Raw genomic sequence first — 21,354 nt, 5'->3', positions numbered from 1 at the left:
TGGACCAAATGGACTTCACAGACATATTCAGAACATTCCATCCCAAAGCAACAGAATACACATTCTTCTCTAGTGACCATGGAACATTCTCCAGAATAGATCACATCCTAGGTCACAAATCAGGTTTCAATCGGTACCAAAAGATTGGGATCATTCCCTGCATATTTTCAGACCACAATGCTTTGACTAGAACTCAATCACAAGAGGAAAGTCAGAAAGAACTCAAATACATGGAGGCTAAAGAGCATCCTACTAAAGAATGAATGAGTCAACCAGGAAATTAAAGAAGAATTTAAAAAATTCATGGAAACAAATGAAAATGAAAACACAACTGTTCAAAATCTTTGGGATGCAGCAAAGTCGGTCCTAAGAGGAAAGTATATAGCAATACAAGCCTTTCTCAAGAAACAAGAAAGGTCTCAAATACACAACCTAACCCTACACCTAAAGGAGCTGGAGAAAGAACAGCAAATAAAGCCTAAACCCAGCAGGAGAAGAGAAATAATAAAGATCAGAGCAGAAATCAATGAAATAGAAACCAAAAGAACAGTAGAACTCATCAACGAAACCAGGAGCTGGTTCATTGAAAGAATTAACAAGATTGATAAACCCCTGCCCAGACTTATCAAAAAGAAAAGAGAAATGATGCAAATAAATAAAATCATGAATGAAAGAGGAGAAATCACAACCAACACCAAAGAAATACAGACAATTATAAGAACATATTATGAGCAACTCTATGCCAGCAAATTAGATAACCTGGAAGAAATGGATGCATTCCTAGAGATGTATAAACTACCAAAATTGAACCAGGAAAAAATAGAAAACCTGAACAGACCTATAACCACTAAGGAAATTGAAGCAGTCATCAAAAATCTCCCAACAAACAAAAGCCCAGGGCCAGATGGCTTCCCAGGGGAATTCTACCAAACATTTAAGGAAGAATTAATACCTAATAAGTCAATCAGAGAAAGACATGTATCATATGACCTCACTGATATGAGGAATTCTTAATCTCAGGAAACAAACTGAGGGTTGCTGGAGTGGTGGGGGGTGGGAGGGATTGGGTGGCTGGGTGATAGACATTGGGGAGGGTATGTGCTATGGTGAGCACTGTGAATTGTACAAGACTGATGAATCACGGATCTGTACTTCTGAAACAAATAATGCAATATATGTAAAGAAAAAAAAAGAAGAAGAAGATAGCAGAAGGGGAAGAATGAAGGGGAGTAAGTCAGAGGGGGAGACGAACCATGAGAGACGATGGACTCTGAAAAACAAACTGAGGGTTCTAGAGGGGAGGGTGTGGGGGGATGGGTTAGCCTGGTGATGGGTATTAAAGAGGGCACATTCTGCGTGGAGCACTGGGTGTTATGCACAAACAATGAATCATGGAACACTACATCAAAAACTAATGATGTAATGTATGGTGATTAACATAACAATAAAAAATTATTTAAAAAAAAAGAATTAATACCTATTCTCCTGAAACTGTTCCAAAAAATAGAAATGGAAGGAAAACTTCCAAACTGGTTTTATGAGGCCACCCTTACCTTGATCCTAAAACCAAAGACCCCATTGTAAAGGAGAATTGCAGACCAATATCCTTGATGAACATGGATGCAAAAATTCTCACCAAAATACTAGTCGATAGGATCCAACAGTACATTAAAAGGATTATTCACCAGGACCAAGTGGGATTTATCACTGGGCTGTAAGGTTGGTTCAACATCCACAAATCAATCAATGTGATACAATACATTAATAAATATTAATAAATTTATTTAATTAATAAAATTATTGATTAATAATAAAATTTATTTATTATTTATATTATTAATAAAATAAATTTATTATTAATAAATTAATAATAAAATTATGAGGACCATATGATCCTCTCAACAGATGCAGAAAAAGCATTTGACAAAGTACAGCATCCTTTCTTGATCAAAACTCTTCAGAGTACAGGGATAGAGGGTACATACCTTAATATCATAAAAGCCATCTATGAAAAACCCACAGCGAATATCATTCTCAATGGGGAAAAACTGAAAGTGTTCCCCCTAAAGTCAGACACGCAGCAGGGATGTCCACTATCACCACTGCTAATCAACATAGTATTAGAAGTCCTAGCCACAGCAATCAGACAACAAAAAGAAATAAAAGGCATACGAATCGGTAGAGAAGAAGTGAAACTCTCACTCTTTGCAGATGATATGATACTTTATGTGGAAAACCCAAAAGACTCCACCCAAAAACTGCTAGAACTCATACAGGAATTCAGTAAAGTGGCAGGATATAAAATCAATGCACAGAAATCAGTGGCATTCCTATATACCAACAACAAGACAGAAGAAAGAGAAATTAAGGAGTCGATTCCATTTACAATTGCACCCAAAACCATAAGATACCTAGGAATAAATCTAACCAAAGAGGCAAAGAATCTGTACTCAGAAAACTATAAAATACTCATGAAAGAAACTGAGGAAGACACAAAGAAATGGAAAAATATTCTATGCTCATGGATTGGAAGAACAAATATTGTGAAAAGGTCTATGCTACCTAGAGCAATCTACACATTTAATGCAATCCCTATCAAAGTACCATCCACTTTTTTCAAAGAAATGGAACAAATAATCCTAAAATTTGTATGGAACCAGAAAAGACCCCGAATAGCCAGAGAAATGTTGAAAAAGAAAAGCAAAGCTGGTGGCATCACAATTCCAGACTTTAAGCTCTATTACAAAGCTGTAATCATCAAGACAGCATGGTACTGACACAAAACAGACACATAGATCAATGGAACAGAATAGAGAGCCCAGAAATGGACCCTCTACTCTGGTCAACTAATTTTCAACAAAGCAAGAAAGAATGTCCACTGGAAAAAAGACAGTCTCTTCAACAAATGGTGTTAGGAAAATTGGACAGCCACATGCAGAAGAATGAAACTGGACCATTTCCTTACACCACACACAAAAATAGACTCCAAATGGTTGAAAGACCTAAATGTGAGACAGGAATCCATCAAAATCCTTGAGGAGAACACAGGCAGCAACCTCTTCGACCTCAGCCACAGCAACTTCTTCCTAGAAACATCGCCAAAGGCAAGGGAAGCAAGGGCAAAAATGAACTATTGGGACTTTATCCGGATAAAAAGCTTTTGCACGGCAAAAGACACAGTCAACAAAACCAAAAGACAACCGACAGAATGGGAGAAGATATTTGCAAATGACAGATCAGATAAAGGGCTAGTATCCAAAATCTATAAAGAACTTATCAAACTCAACACCCAAAGAACAAATGATCCAATCAAGAAATGGGCAGAAGACATGAACAGACATTTTTCCAAAGAAGACATCCAAATGGCCAACAGACACATGAAAAAGTGCTCAACATCGCTCAGCATCAGGGAAATCCAAATCAAAACCTCGATGAGATACCACCTCACACCAGTTGGAATGGCTAAAATTAACAAGTCAGGAAATGACAGATGTTGGTGGGCATGTTGAGAAAGGGGAACCCTCTTACAGTGTAGGTGGGAATAGAAGCTGGCGCAGCCACTCTGGAAAACAGTATGGAGGTTCCTCAAACAGTTGAAAATAGAGCTACCCTACGACCCAGCAACTGCACTACTGGGTATTTACCCCAAAGATACAAATGTAGGGATCTGAAGGGGTACGTGCACCCTGATGTTTATAGCAGCAGTGTCCACAATAGCCAAACTATGGAAAGAGCCAACATGTCCATTGACAGATGAATGGATAAAGAAGAAGTGGTATATGTATATACAATGGAATATTATGCAGCCATCAAAAGGAATGAAATCTTGCCATTTGCAATGACGTGGATGGAACTGGAGGGTATCATGCTGAGCGAAATAAGTCAATCAGAGAAAGACATGTATCATATGATCTCACTGATGTGAAGAATTCTTAATCTCAGGAAACAAACTGAGGCTTGCTAGAGTGGTGGCGAGTGGGAGGGATGGGGTGCCTGGGTGATAGACATTGGTAAGGTGCTATGGTGAGCGCTGTGAATTGTGTAAGACTGTTTAATCGCAGACCTGTACCTCCGTAACAATAATACATTATATGTTAAAAAAAAAAAAAAAGAGGATAGTAGGAAGGGAAAAATGAAGGGGGGGTCATCGGAGAGGGAGACGAACCATGAGAGACTATGGACTCTAAGAAACAAACTGAGGGTTCTAGAGGGGAGGGGGTGGGGGCATGGGTTAGCCTGGTGGTGGGTATTAAAGAGGGCACGTACTGAATGGAGCCCTGGGTGTTATGCACAAACAATGAATCATGGAACACCACATCAAAAACTAATGACATAATATATGGTGATTAACATAACATAATAAAAAAAAACGAAATCATTGGTCTTAGACTTCATCAAGAACTGAGGAACTTGTATGGGAAGTGAATGGTGGTTTGGCTGGCTTGGCCACTGCTCAAATTGCTGGGGTGGATCTGAGGATTTGTCCTGAGCTTGGTTGCTCACGGTTTAGACAGCCAAGGGATAAAGGAAGCCAGCCAACACTCTGCAGGAGATGCAGGACAGGGTCAGAGGTAGGACTGAAGCTGAAAATGCAGAGCCAAGAGGTTAGCATCTGGTGGAAGCAGAAATCTAGGTAAGGGGACCACCAAACAAGAGTGAGGACAATCACCATAACAGCTTTATATATGTAAATCTTTCCACTTTGGGATGGCCCAATTTTTAAAATATACCACATGTAAGGTGGGTGGTATCTGGTAGAATGCACAAGTACCTAGGATGGAGACTCACAGAAATGATCCATAAAATACATGTGGGCTTTATCATTGTCATTGTTATATGACCTTAGGTCAGCACTTCCCAATCCCAACCACTAACAGCTCCATTCTTTCCCCTAGAGAATGAATTTGTTCTTTTTCTTTCTGTGAAGATAATCTTCCTGATGCACACATGTCATTTCACTTCAATCTTACATATTTTCTTACCTCCCTTTTCTTGACATGTTTTCTATTATCTACATTATTCCAAATGTAACTTGCATGCGTTCACATTTCCTACTTAGTTCTATAGTCATTCATCTGTCTCCTTTTCACAAAATTTCCTGAAAAAAGATTTACAGTCTGTGGAAACAGTACATTATTACCTGTAAAGTAAAATGGAGACACTCAGAACATCAGCATCCAGATAATTCTTTAGCCATGAAACCCATGGAAACCTGTTCTCTTATAAAAACATTCCCCTTTAGTGTTACACATAGAATAATCTGGTACATAAAGAGTTCTCCTAGAAATTAAATAAGCACTATTATAAACATTCTTTGCAACACCTATATAAGGGACATTGTGACTCAACCTTGAATAATAAAACATTGAAGTACAAAACATTTTTGAGCCTGCTACTGTGCTCTAAATAAAAGTGACATAATTCTTAAGCTAAAATTCAGAAAGTAGATTGTTACCATCTAAAAGTGGGCTTGGGTTGGAATGAGAACCCTCTCAAAGTGTTTGCCTGACTCTGTACTCCTCCTTAGGGAAGAGTCGCACTTGGAGCTATCTTTCCCTCTGTGCACACTTCAGAGAATCAGAGAGGTGTCAAGACCCTAGGGTCTGCAACCAGGTTGATTTCAGCAAATCTCTGAACCAACTCTAAGTCCCACGTGGGGCAGAAATTCAGAAGGTGATATTTTCCGTCCTCTATAGAAGGCAGAGCTATAGCTCTGGAGCATACTTGTCTCAAATCAATACAATGCAAGTCACACTCTAAAGTTCTTTAGGACTAAAATGTACCTGAGAAGAGGTTGCCAGCATACTGAACCAGAATTCAAAAATTTCTGCTTTTGAATCCAGAAAATCTCCTGAGTTCGCTTCACTACATCACCACACAGTCCCCTAGTGGGCTCATGGTGGTTGGGTTGGCTAAGGGCAAATCTGAACGCTACCTCCCCTAAAATATCTGCTCGGGGCTGAGAGACTCTAACTTAGTATTTGTTGTGTTTGCAGATCTTTTTTTGGTCTCTTATGGTTTGGAAATGGGAATGCACAGCTGCAGTGTGGCAATCAAAGTGGGGGAGGTGATCATTTCTATTCTAACACACAGAGACTTCCTAGACAAGGTTACTTATAAATCAAATAGATGTCATTTCAGAAACACCCCCAAACAACTGTACTCCATTACTGAAATAGGAAGCAGTGCTGTTAATGGGTATCTAAGGGCTGAAATCAATTTAACTTACAGGCACTCAGCTGCTACAACAGTTGTGAGCATGTCTGAATGTTAATAAACACTGATTAGTATTAATATACAAGACTTTAAATGTGGCTGGCATGAAATTCTCAATCTAATGAACAGATAAGCCTGTTGAAAAGGATTTATCCCCTATTCCAATGTCTAAAGAAATTTTCCATAGGTTTGACAGTATTAGCATCAGTTTCACAAAGATATTATGGCATTTTTTTGTCTTAGATACTGTAACACTCTCATGAAAAGAAAGTTGAAGACTCACCTGTCACTCAGAGACAACACCAAAATGACACAGAGCAAACCCAGAAGCAGCAGGTGGAATGTGAAAATTAGGAGGAAAGACAGTGAAGATATGCAGACCGTGATGACACACACAGCTGGGGAATGAGGGGCTGCTCCTTAGAGAAATTGACAGCAGCCGTGACCTGCGTAATGAGCTATAATGCTGGGACATGGCTCCACTTTTGTTTCCTTTCAGCTCGAGTGTAAAGGAGCAAAATGAAGGGAAGTGAAACATATCAATTGGAATTGCAAAGAAGTCTGATTTTAGCAAGTTTCATGTGACCCCTGAACTCCTTCTATTTTCTCACTCAACATTATTTGCCTTGACTACCCCGTGATGTGAAACAATTGGACTCAGAGTGGACAGTTAATGTTAGGATTAATATGAATCAATGGGTTTTACTTGAATAATACCTGTTATCTAGCATAGCTATACATATATATATATATATATATTTAAGAGATATATTGAAGTATAATGGACAAAAATTATATATATTTAAGGTGTATTACTTGATGTTTTGACATATGTATACACTGTAAAATGACCACCACAATCAAGCTAAGTAACACATCCATCACCTCACACAGTTACCATGCTTTTCTTTTACTTTTTTTTTAATGGTGAGAACACTTAAGCAAATTTCAAGTATACAATACACTACTGTTAACTAGCGTCACCATGTTCTACGGTAGGTCTCCAGAACTGATTTATCACAAAGATGACACTGCAGTGCAATGGAGGAAAGGATTATCTTTTTAATAACTGGTGCTGGGTAAATCGGATATCCGTATGGAAGGGAAAAAAAGAATCTATAACCCCTCCCCAACCATATACAAACAGAAAATTCTAAGAGGGTTGCAGATGCTAATGTGAAAGGTAAAAGTTTCTTGAAGAAAACAGAATATCTTCATGACTGTGACTCGGGCAACAATTCCTAAACAAAACACACCAAGCACTTAACTGTATAAAGAAGACAATTGACAAATTGGACTATAAGATTAAAAAACTGTGTTTCAAAGGACACCATTTAGGAGTAAAAACTACAGCCCATGATGTGAGGAAAGATATTTGTAATACAGAAAACCAACCAAAAACCTGGAAACAGGTTTGTAAGGAATCTGTAATGTAAAGAATGTAAAGAATCATGCAAATCAATAAGAAAAGGACAGACAATACAGAAATAAGCTTTTACTTGGACAGAGAATATCCAAATAGCTAATAAACACATGAGAATGTATTCAACTTCATTGGTCACACACACACACACACACAAAACGCCAAAGTGAATTAAATAAAGCAAACTTGTCAAAAGTATGTTTCTTGTCACCTTTGGAGACATTTAATAATTTTATGTTCTTTCCCCCATGCCCTTCTGTTAGTACAATATGGCCCACGGTAACAGGTAGGTCTTGTGTTAGTATGCATACTGGCAAGGAAAGCTGCACTTCTCTTCTTGGCTCATGTGTAGAACCATTCCCCCGCATTTGGTACATTGACTCAAAACCTATTCTACTTCAACACCATCTCCATTCCTTATTGTATTTCCACTTCCACGGGGAGAATTCTGGTTCTAAACATTAACACATTTAATCATTGGCTGCATTCTATAATAAAAACAAAATTATTTCAGAATCAGTATACTTATACTACTACCAGTAACAAGCCAGGTAAAATCCCACATCTCCTTGCTTTTCTGCATGCATATACTGTGTGCATACAGTGTAGTATGTTTAGGCCTTACTTGAATTGATTCATTTTTGTGCTTATATTATAAATTTGATATTCACAAATTTAGGTTCTTTTTTTGCTTATATTCAATTTTAGGCTTTTTCTTCCTTATTGATATAATTTTATTGTTTTAAAGGAGTAAAATAATGACTTGGTTCAAAAGTAAAATGGACATTAACAGATATACTCAGAAGGGGTCACTGCGTTCCCTATTCCTTCCATTCTGTTCTCATCCATCACTTGCAGGTTATCAGTTTTATTAGTTTCTGATTTACACACACACACACATATTTATTTTCCCTCATTTACTTGAACGAAAGACAAGCGAAATATTCAGGTGAGATTTTCTAGCAGTTTTCTTGGCTTGTGAGTGCAAATTTATTTGTGAGAGGAAAAAGAAAAGTTCTGATTTTTCTGATAAGCATGACAACTGACTTAAAAGCTTATGAAAATAAAATCTATATGCAGAGAACTGTATTCTTCTGCACCAAAATTCCAAATATAAAAGCATAATAGGGAATATAACTGTTGGAACTGTGATAAAACTCAATTTTTTCCACTCTTTTCCCTATTTTTCCCTTCTTTTCTTCCTCCTCCCCTTCTCCTTCCTTTCTTTCAGACCTTTATTTTTTTATTCATATATGTATATGCACACATAAAAACATATAGTATTATTTTCTTTACTTTTATATAACAATACTGAAATTATATAACAGTAGATTGTACTTCAATTTGCTTTTTTCACTTAATGATATATCTTGGTAAACTCTCCCTGACCATGATGCACCTCATTTTTTTTAAACTTGCTCCATACAATATTTCATAGTAATGCACACACTGTGTATTCCATCCATCTGATGGATATTTGATGGTTTTTAGTTTTTCACTACTACATATAATACCTCAAACATTATTGCTCTTTTCTCTTTGTGCACATTTGCGAGCTTTTTTCTAGAATAGATAACTGGAAGTGGATTTTCTAAGTCATAGGTAAAATCAAAAGATTTTACTAGATAATACAAAACTGTCCTCTAATAAAAGCTTGGTCACTGTATAACAAGAATGCAAGAGAATTTATTTCCCTCACATTCTTGCTCTCAGCTGATATTGCCCTCATTTTCTAGATAGAAAATACATTTTATCTATTTATTTTAGTATGTATTGCTCTCACATCTAAAGGACTGGACTGGATCCTGGATGGCTCCATCAGTTAAGCATATGACTCTTGGTTTCGGCTCAGGTCATAATCTCATGGGTGGTGGGATCCAGCCTGGTGTGAGGCTCTGTGCTCAGCAGGGAGTCTGAAGATTCTCTCCCTCTGCCCCACCCCTGCTCTCTCTCTCTCAAATACATAAATCTTTAAAAAAAATAAAGGAGTGGACTGTTTTAAATTATGTTTATTAGCTATTCATGTATTTTTTCTTTGTAATGCTTGTTCTCTTTATGTTTTAAAGTTTGAATGTTTGCCTTTTTCTTAATGATTTGTAAGAATTCATTATATCATTTTGATATTGATTGTCTGGAGTTATTTGTTACTCATCTTTTAACTTTAAGATGTCATTTCATCTTTCAAAATTTCTCAATTGTAACTCAAGTCCTAATTTCTTTCTTTATGGCTTCTGTATTTGTTTAAGAAAGTCTTCACTCCAATGTTATAAAAATATTCTCTATATTTGATTCTAATACTTTTGTAGGTTCTTATTTTATATAGACATTCCTTTTCCCTAAGTATTTCTATCGGCACATGGAGTTAAAGTAGTAATCTAACCTTTTCGTGTTTCTAAATGGATAACTAGTTGATCCAATTGTTACTAAATAACCTGTCTTTTACTCACTCATTTAGAACATCTTCCTTATCTTATTCTAAATACCCATAGACACTTGGATTTGTTTCAGGACTCTCAATTCTGTTCCACTGATATATTTTTTTTGGGAGGGATATCTTTCCATTTATTTGTGTCTTCAATTTCTTTCATTGGTGTCTTATAGTTTTCATTGTACACATCTTTCATCTCCTTGGCTAAATTTATTCCTAAGTATTATTTTTTTTAATATTCTTCCAAATGGGATTGGTTTCTTTTTTTTCTTTCTTTAAATTTTTTATTGTTATGTTAATCACCATACATTACATCACTTGTCTTTGATGTAGTGTCCCATGATTCATCGTTTGTGCATAACACCCAGTGCTCCATGCAGAACGTGCCCTCTTTAATATCCATCACCAGGCTGGCTAACCCATCCCCCACCCCCCTCCCCTCTAGAACCCTCAGTTTTTCAGAGTCCATCGTCTCTCGTTCGTCTCCCCCTCCGATTTACTCCCCTTCATTCTTCCCCTCCTGCTATCTTCTTCTTTTTTTTTCTTAACATATATTGCATTGTTTCAGAGGTACAGATCTGTGATTCAACAGTCTTGCAAAATTCACAGCGCTCACCATAGCACATACCCTCCTCAATGTCTATCACCCAGCCACCCCATCCCTCCCACCCCCCCACCACTCCAGCAGCCCCAGTTTGTTTCCTGAAATTAAGAATTCCGGTCTTTTTGTGACCCCGAGGATCCTGAGACCACACTGTCCTGCGAGGGTTCCACCCCCAGCTTAGCCACTGGAGCGACGTCCCTGCGGAGCCGACTTCTAAAAGTTCCGATTTTGTGCTAGGCGGCTCTATCACTTGCCAGACGCGGCCCACTGATATATTTTTAAATGGCTCCTCAAATACTGAACTATTTTAATTGCTATCTTATGTTATATTATTTTGGGGTATGTCCTCCACTGTTCTCATTTTGTGAGTTTCAAAATTCCTTGTAGGCAATTTTATTAAACTTGCTAATTTTGTTATTTAAATACTATATACTGTTACTTATATTTCTGAGAGAAGTAAGTTGACATCTACTATTAAAATTGTTGTGCTGTTGATTTTTCTTTGTAAACTTCCAAGTTTACATATCAGTAACTTTCAACATACTTCAAATTTATCTTTTCAGATACATACAGTTTCCTAACTGTTATGACTTCTTGGTGGATAACTTTTTGCTAAATTGAAGTATCACTCTCTGCTTCTTTTACTTTCAGAACTATTATGTTTGTTTTCCTTTGTATAGCATTTGTCTGAAATATCTGTTTTTCACTTTTTTAAAATTTCTGTCATTTTGTTTTAAGTTTCTCTCTTGTAAATAGCATATAGTTGGATTTTTTTCTATAAAACTGGAGTAGTATCTTATTTGGAATTTAACTCATTCATATTTCTGGCATTATATTTAAGCTTTTTCCTTTTACCTTGTATTTTTTTATTGACCATTTTTATCATTTCTTTTTTCATATTCCTACCATTTGTTGGCTGGACTGAATTTTTATTTTCTCCTCTAATATTTCAGCTAATAATCTGGAAGTCAGTCATATTGATTCTAGTCTTCCAGAAATTGTTTTTATGTATTTAATGGACAACATTATTATTATTATTACTTTGGGATAACTTTCCATGTATCTTCAGTTTTAAGCCTTCCCTTACTTTTTCTCTTCTTTTTCTTTGCATTCTAGGATATTTTCTAAACTTGATCTTCTGGATCACTAATTTGTTTCAGTCTCATTCATTTTATTATTAAGCTCTCTTACTGATTTTTTCAAATTATAACAATCATATTTTTAACTTAAAATAAGTTTTTTGAATTATTTTAAAAATCATTCTTTTCTTATAGATACAAAATCTATAATCATACATCTTTCTGAGAATACTGGTAAGATTTTTTTTTAATTCAATTAGCCAACATACAGTACATCATTAGTTTCAGATTCAAAGTTTAGTAAGTCATCAGCTGCATATAACACCCAGTGCTCATCATATCACGTGCCCTCCTTAATGCCCATCACCCTGTTACCTCATCCCCCACCACCCCCCTTCAGTCACCCTCAATTTCTTTCCCATAGTTAAGAATCTCTCACGGTTTGTCTCCCTCTCTGATTTCTTCCCATTCAGTTTCCCCTCTATTCCCCATGATCCCCTGTGCTGTTTCTTATATTCCACATATGAGTGAAACAATATGATAGTTGTCTTTCTTTGATTGACTTATTTCGTTCAGCATAATACCCTCCAGTTCCATCCACATCAATGTAAATGGTAAGATTTCATCCTTTCTGATGGCTGAGTAATATTCCATTGAATATATGAACCACATATTCTTTAACCATTCATCTGTTGATGGATATCTCAGCTCTTGCCATAGTTTGGCTATTGTGGATATTGCTGGTATAAACATTGGGGATCAGGTGCCCCTTTGGATCATTACATTTATATCTTTGGGACAAATACCCAGTAGTGCAATTTCTGGGTCATAGGGTAGCTCTATTTTTAGCTTCTTGAGGAACCTCCATACTGTTTTCCAGAGTGGCTGGACCAGCTTGCATTCCCACTAACAATGTAAGAGGGTTCCCCTTTCTCCGAAACAAATGTTGCTACGATTTTTTTTTTTTTTTTACAGTTCTTTTCTGTCCTCTGAATTAGCTTTGCTTTCTCAGAAGCTGTTCTCTTCATTCCTCTTGGTCCTTCTTATTCATGCATTTGGTATCCTTGGTTATCAGGGCACTTCAATGACTGAAAAAACTAGGTCATATAAAAGGTAGTACATTCATTTTCTATTGCTACATAAAAAATTTTCACAGATTTAGCAGCTGACAATAAAAATGTGTTATCTCATAGTTTCCACGGGTCAGGAATCAGCATGGTTCAGCTGGGTCTTCTATTCAGGGTTCCACCAGGCTGAAATGAAGATCCAGACCCAGAGTCTCATTCTGACACTCAGGGTCTTTTTCCCTGCTCACTGGTTGTTGGCAGAATTCTGTTCCTTGAGGTTGTAGAACTGAAGTCCTTGTTTCCTTGGTTGCTTTCTGCATGGCCACTGTCACCTCCTAGACATTTGTAATAAGCAGTTGACCACATGATTTTTTTCTTCTTCAATGACAGTAGGAAAATACCTCTGCTGCTATAAACTTCCCTGGCGTCTTTAGCAGGTTCACCTGATAATTCTAGGCCTATCCAGTGCAATGGTCCTTTTTTTATTAAATCAAAGTCAAATTATTAAGTAACCTAACCAAGGGAGCAAAATCCCATTATATTCATAGGTCCTACCCACATGCAAGGGAAAGAGATTAGGAGGTGTACACCAGAGGGCAGATCTTGGGTGCCATTTTAGAATTCTGCCTATCACAAGTGGCATGAGTTTCTTTTTATAAGTCTAGATCTTTTTCCCCTATAGGCTCTCATTTCTCTTAGAGGATGGTGAACTGAAAACTCTAACAAAGTGGATCAGGAGTGAAGGCATGCTGGCTGGCTGGTTTTACAAATTATTTAAAATAAGGAAGCTTTACATTAGGAATGAAGGTCCTTAGGACATTTTATTCCAGGATAAAGGAGCTTTTTCTGTTGGATATCCAGTAACCATAAAGTCTGTTCTCCTTCCCTTAACTACCTACCCTCAATGGAGAACTTCTCCAGTAGGTAGTTCACTTCCTTTAATACGTGGGTCTTGGGTTTTAACCTAAGATCAAGTGTTGCTACATCTTACTGCTGAGGCTGAGTTGGGAATCACACTGGCCCTGGCGTTCTTCATCCATCTCTTTATTTAATATTTCTAATAGCTGCCCCAAGACCTCCTCCTGAACTTGCTATCCACTCAGTCAGAGCTTGAAGTTTCCCTTGGATGTGCCATTACCTTTAAAATTGTTGTTGTTATTGGTGGTGGTGATGGTGGTGGTGGTGGTGGTGGTGGTGGTAGTGTGTGTGTGTGTGTGTGTGTGTGTGTGTGTGTGTGGCTATTTTTTCCTCCATTTTTGTCCTATCTGCTTTCTATATTCCAGGAATTTCCCACAATTTTTTATCTGTTGATAGCACAATTTTTAGATTTGCTTTCTTGTGCTGCTAAAGATTTATTCATTGTAAAATATATTTTCTATTGCTAAAAAGGATTTGAGGTAGCAAGAGAACTAAATACACATGCTCATTCCATTATTTTGCTCTCGTTTCTATTTTGATTCTTTTAACTTTATGTCAAGATTTTTTGCAGTTAGAGTCAACTGTCTACAAGGAGATGATTTAATCAACTCTCAAGTTGATACCCCCACCTAATTTTTATTCTTCCCTCCTTAGTTCCCTAAATAAAGAGAACAGAGAGAAGGCAGTTATGAATATCAAATACCACTTCTCCTTCTGTGTTCATCCACTGTGGGAAAAGCTGATTTTGGTTGAAATTTCTGGCTAAAATGAAGGCCCTGCAGTATTAGTAGATTTCCTCCCCATCTGAATACCCAATGCATGGATAACAGAAGCACTGTCATAACCTTCAAGTGACTAGAATATTTCGATGAAATAGGCTTATTCAATAAGCCATCAAAAGCAAAAAGAAAGTGGAATCAAGTTGGTAACCTCTCTTAGGGAACCAAGATGAAAGTACTGACAGAGTACAACACCACAGAGAATAATGAAGTTTCCTAATTGGATTATAAAGTGCAGAATGTCTTATCAACAGATAACATGGCATAGTTTAGCCCATGATTTAAGGGAAAGATGTTAAAGAATCGGGTTTTGAAAGGGACATGAAAGTATTTAGATCAAACAACATATACGACTTATAAATATATACAAATATATACACAATTTGCTTGTCCAACTCACAGAACAAGATGGTTAGATTTGAACTAAATTTATAGCAGACTTATATGCTAAACGCATATGAGAGATCAGAGCATAAATTCAAGCCCTGAGAGAGTAATAGTAACCGACATTTAGGACAGAGGACAGCTGTTTTACATGTTCTTTCAGCAGAAAGTACAGTAAAGGGAATCAGAGGATAAATGTTTCAGAGAAATCCAAGTCTTACAAAATGGACCAGGTGAAAAGAATATTAATTCTAATATACAAGGCAAGCATTCAAGGGTGAAGGACTAGAGATTATAATCCATTCTTTTCTATGCCAGATTGAGTGCCACCCATACCATGCCAGGAACTCAGTGGAAAATTGAGTAGCATCTATAAATTCTATTCCCTCCCTTTTCCAGATCATTAAAGGCATTAAACTAGACCAGACCCAACACAGACCCTTGCAACACCCGACTACACATTGCCCTAGAGTTAATTATGCTATCATTAATCATTTGCCCATTGTTTATAATCACCCAAGCATTTTTAATATAACTAGATTCTTACTCAAGTCTGTTTTAAATTAATTTTGCAAATAAAATTTGGAGGGCTCACACACAATGATAGATTGGCACCTACATCCATCAATTAGGCAGCATTCTCCCTCTTTCCTCCCTGGGAGTTTTTTTTGGTAGGATGTACCCTCCCCACAGATCTAGCTTTATGTTAGACATAGCTCCTCTGTCTAATTGTTTACAATTTTTCTCTTTCAGTAGCTGCACCATAGCTTTTTAATCTGTTGACATAAGAACAACCAGATGATAGTGACCTGAATCACACTTGTTTCTTAAAACCTGATTACACATCTGTTTTGTTCTATATTCACTTTTCTACCTACCATGCTCCTGTCTTTGTTTTCAGCAATATGCCCTAGTTCTCCATGGAAGTGACTAGTTGATATATTTCTTTAACACCATTTAGGTCCTTTTATGCTTGGATGTGTGTCATACATTGCCATTTTGGATTTATTAAATAAATGTCTTATAACTTTCTCAGGCTACATTTTGAAAAGAACTATTTTTCGTATTATTTTTCTACAGACTTCAAAAACATTCCATATCTTCCTTTTTAAATAAGGTATGCACCTCTGCATTTATTACTGATTTCATTTTTCTGGACACTATTCTTCTGTAGCTCTTTGTGTCTTTCCCTATTTTTAACTAATAAAAACTAAGTTTTATAAGCATATACTTTAGAATTAAATAGTTCTACAAGGTTTGTAATGAAAGAGAATACTCTTCCATCCCCACCCCAGAATTTACCTCTCCAGGAAACAACCAATTTAAACTCTGTTAAATATTTTGGTATTTACCACCATGACTCGAAATAATGTACTTGAATTTTTACCATTGATTTATATTTTAGACATTAGCTAATGTCTTCCCACTATGGAAGACGAAGGTTTTGCTCCTTTTCCTTCTATATTCCTACCATACATGTGTTCCCTTTCCTTTATCTCATCCTTCCAATATGATCATATCATAATTTTAATTAGGTTAATACCAGAGTTTATTTTGATTATGTAAAAGTTAGCTCTAGTAGAAATAAATGGTAAACTAATGGCTTATTCTTTCTTGTGTAACTTTTTGTTTTCTCTGGAATTAATGACTGTCTTAATTTTTTTGTTTTCTTGATTTTTTAATTTACTTTTCACTAATTCATCCCCAGACTTCTCATCAAAAGACTGTGAGATTCATTAGCATTACCTCCATTTTATCTTCCTAATGAAGGGCCTTACAGAGCCTCTGACTTCTTCCAATCTGGAATGGTAGCACTCCAGGTCTGAAGGACAGCTCTCATCCTGGGATCTTCTTTCACCATAGTCCTGGCATTCTTTTACTCTCCTCTTCGGTGGGCTCTCCTGGTCTTTGTCCTGTGTTTTTCTCTTTCTTGACTTAATCTCCCAGAGTCCTGAAAATACAGAAATGGGAGGTGATTTTCTGTGGAAGCTGCATGTTCTGAAGATGCTTTATGCTGCTCTAAACATTATTGGCTGGGAACAGAAATCTAAACTGGGACAAAATTCTTTCAGATTGTTTGAGGCATTACTTCTATCAACCTCTAGAGCTTCCAATGTTACTGTTGAAAAGTCTGAAGTATTCTGAGTCTAGCTTCTTTAGTCTTAGACAAGTTCTTCTCCCCTCTCTCTCTGTTTCTTGTTGTGCCCTATGTTCTGAAATGTCACAGTAATAAACCTCAGTATAGTTCTCTTTTCATCCATTGGTGCTATATACTTGGTGCACTCCTTCAGTCTAGAAAAATAAGTTGTGCAATTCTAGGAATTTCTTCCCTAATTACTTTGTTGATGATTTCTTCCTTTCTATTTTTCTTTCTTTCCTCTTTCTGGAATTCCAATTATTTGAATATTAAACTTAATTATATATACATATATATATTTATATACATATTTCTGACAATATGGATGGAAATAGAGGGTATTATGCTAAGTGAAATAAGTCAGATAAAGACAAATACTGATTCCACTTACATGTGGAATCTAAAAAACAAAACAAATGAGTAAACAAATAAAAACAGACTCTTAAATACAGAGAAAAAATTGGTGGTTGCTAGAGGGGAGGTAGGTGGGAGGATGGGTGAAATAGGTAACAGGGATTGAGAGGTACAAACTTCGGTTATAAAATAAGTCACGGAGATAGAAAATACAGCAGAGGGAATATAGTCAATAATAATTATAATACTGTCGTATGGTGATACATGGTGACCACTTGTGATGAGCACTGAGTAATGTATAGAATTGTTGAACCAACATATTGTACACCTGAAGCTAATAAAACATTGTATGTTAATTACACTTCAAAAAAGTTACTTTACTAAGATTTTCTTCAAGTTACATTGTATAATAAGAGATTGATTTCTCTTGATGGTTTTACTTTTTTTCTTAAAGATTTTATTTATTTATTTGTCCGACAGAGAGAGCATGAGAGGGCGCACACAAGCAAGGGGAGCGGCAGGCAGAGGGAGAAGCAGACTCCCCACTGAGCAAGGAGCCTGATATGGGACTCGATTCCAGGACCCTGGGATCATGACCTGAGCCGAAGGCAGACACTTAGCTGACTGAGCCACCCAGGCGTCCCCTCTTGATGGTTTTAAAATGAACAATGTGTTTGATTATTTTCTTATTGCAGCAATATTTAATATTAAAAGTGATTCCTGGCAACTTATTTTCTAAACTCCCACACACAACATCAGATATATCTTTACATATGTTAAGAACTATCTCTCTAAATTCATTTCCTCTTTCCAAAATGCAGTATTAGTGGAAGTGTTTATTAATGTGGCCTCTCTCTTCCCTCTAAAGGTCAAACCTCACTAGATCTGGTGGGCATCTGTCCCAAATGCTGGTGATCCAACCATAGACATGTGACCTCCTTAAAAAAAAAACCAACCAAAAAAACTGGGTCAATAGGATTCCTCTTCTGTGAATTTGGAATTGGGAAATCAAGAAACTGAATCAGTTAGCAGTGACACTGAAAGAAAAGTAGGAACAGAGGGGCCTTGATGATCCATGTTAAGAAAGCCAAAGTTAGGGGCACCTGGGTGGCTCAGTCAGTTAAGCATCTGCCTTCGGCTCAGGGCGTGATCCTGGAGTCCTGGGATCGAGCCCCGCGTCGGGCTCCCTGCTCGGCGGGAAGCCTGCTTCTCCCTCTCCCACTCCCCCTGCTTGTGTTCCCTCTCTTGCTGTGTCTCTCTCTGTCAAATAAATAAAACCTTAAAAAAATTTTTTTAACAGGCAAAAATTTGAATCCAATTTGTCCAATGAAGACATACAAATGGCAGATAAGCCCATGAAAAGATGTTCAATACTGTAAGTCATTAGGGAAATGCAAAACAATGAGATATACTTAGCATCTACTAGGATAGCCATAAAAAAAAAAAAACCCAGAACAAAAAAGGAAAATATCTGTGGGTGAGGATATGGATAAATAAGAACCTGCATACCTTGCTGGTAGGAATGTAAAATGGTGTAGCCACTTTGCAAAATAGGTTAGCAGTTCCTCAAAATATTAAACACAGAGTTTCCATTTGACCCAGCAATTCCACTCCTATGTATATACCCAAGATATTTGAAAACATATGTCCATACAAAAGTTTGTACATTAATGTTCATAGTAGCTAAAAAGTGTAAACAACCTAGATGTCCATCATTTGGTGAATGAATAAACAAAAGTGGTATATCCACACAAAAAATATATTTATCCATAAAAAGGAATGAGATATTCATGCTATAGCATGAATGAACCTTGAAAAAATTACGCTAAGTGAAAGAAACTGGATACAAAAGACCATGTATTGTATGATTCCAATGATGCCATTTATATAAAATTCCCAAAATAAATAAATCCACAGAGACAAGAAGTAGACTGGTGGTTGCCAGGGGCTGGAGTAGATGGGGAATAGAGAGTGACAGTTAATGGGTAGAGGTTATCTTTGTGGGGTAATGCAAGTGTTCTGGAATTAGACAGTGGTGATGGGTGCACACCAATGTGAATATACTAGAAAAATCACTAATTATATACCATAAAAGAGTGAATGTGGGTATATGAATTATATCTCAATAAAAGAAAAGAAAAAAACCCAAGTACAAACTATAAGCACATTAAAAATATTCTAGTATAAGGGCATCATTATTAGTTTTCTCAATTTGAGCTATAGTTTTCAATTTTTATTAAATGTTTTAATTACCTTTGGAAGACAACTAGTGATAATTTTCTATAAAACAAAGTTAAGGTAAAAAACTTAGAACAAAATAATTTATGGGGCACCTGGGGGGCTCAGTCATTAAGCGTCTGCCTTCGGCTCAGGTCTTGATCCCAGGGTCCTGGGATCAGGCCCCGCATCAGGCTCCCTGCTCCGCAGGAAGCCTGCTTCTCCCTCTCCTAATCCCTCTGCTTGTGTTCCTGCTCTCTCTCTCTCTCTCTCTCTCTCTCTCTCTGTCAAATAAATAAATAAAATCTTTAAAAAAAAAGAACAAAATAATTTAGGTCATTTTGTACTTGGTCATTTTGTACTTCCCATGTGGACCCTGTATATATGAAGAAATCTGCTCCATAACCTGTTGCCTTCCCAGATTTCATACTTGTTCTCATGATGTCCTGCTATAGTGTGGTTCCTATCTCTTGATTTCCATAAGAATGCCTCTATAGCTAAAATAATCCTCATTTAAATGGACTGACATGGTTGAGTTACTGAAATTTGTAGTCATACAAACATGATAAGAACCATTTATGGAATACAACTCAGCCATCAAAAGAAAATGAAATCTTGCCATTTGCAAGCATATGGATGGAACTAGAGGGTGTTATGCTAGAAATAAGTCAATCAGAGAAAGACAATTATCACATGATCTCACTGATATGTGGAATTTAAGAAACAAAACAGAGGATCATAGGGGAAGAGAGGAAAAAATAAAACAAGACGAAATCAGAGAGGGAGACAAACCATAAGAGGTTCTTAATCATAGGAAACAAACTGAGGGTTGCTAGAGGGAAGAAGGTTGGGGGAATGGGGTAACTGGATGATGGACATTAGGAGGGCATGTGATGTAATGAGCACTGGGTATTATATAAGACTGATGAATCACTGACCACTTCTGAAACCAATAACACATTATATGCTAATTAAATTTAAATAAAAATAAACTGAAAAAAAAGAACAAGCATTTACTCTACCTTCTGTTTTGTAACTTTTTTTAAAGGTTTTTTTTTCAAGATTTTATTTATTTATTTGACAGAGAGAGAGAGAGTATAAGCGGGGGCAGTGGCAGGGAGAGGGAGAAGCGGCCTCCCGTTCAGTAGAGAGCCCGATGTGGGGTTCAATCCCAGGACCCTGGGATCATGACCTGAGCCGAAGGCAGACGCTTAACTGACTGAGCACCCAGGCACCCCGTGTTTTGCAACTTTTTTCACTTAATCATATAGTGTGAAAAATCTATTCAATTTCAATAAACATATATATGGATCATTTAAATGACGACATAGTGCTCTATTGGGTGACTAAAAAAAATCTGACCAGTCTTCTATGTTTACACTTTTAAAGTCAGGGCACGTGGGTGGTTCAGTTGGTTAAATGTCCAACTCTTGATTTTGGCTCAGGTCATGATCTCAGGGTGGTGAGACTGAGCCCAGTGTTAGGCTCCGCTCTAGGCACGGAGCCTGCTTAGGATTCTCTCTCTCCTTCTGCCTCCCCACCCTCCAATCTCTCTAAAACAAAACAAAAACAAAAAATACTTGCCCACTTTCTCCCATTTATTTTTTTTATTGGATCCCAAACAGGTTTTTGATTAGACGAACCCTGAAAATTTTCTTTGGAGAAAACAAAAACCTAAAAAGATGAAAGAAAGACCCATAATGAAATGATTAAAATTAACATTTTGACATTTTACTTTTCCATGGGGA

The sequence above is a fragment of the Callorhinus ursinus genome, unplaced genomic scaffold (assembly GCF_003265705.2).
Source record: "Callorhinus ursinus isolate GAN/ISIS: 27379988/994484 unplaced genomic scaffold, GSC_fseal_2.0 scaffold3, whole genome shotgun sequence".
In the NCBI taxonomy this organism is placed as follows: domain Eukaryota; kingdom Metazoa; phylum Chordata; class Mammalia; order Carnivora; family Otariidae; genus Callorhinus; species Callorhinus ursinus.
This window is presented reverse-complemented; position numbering follows the sequence as displayed.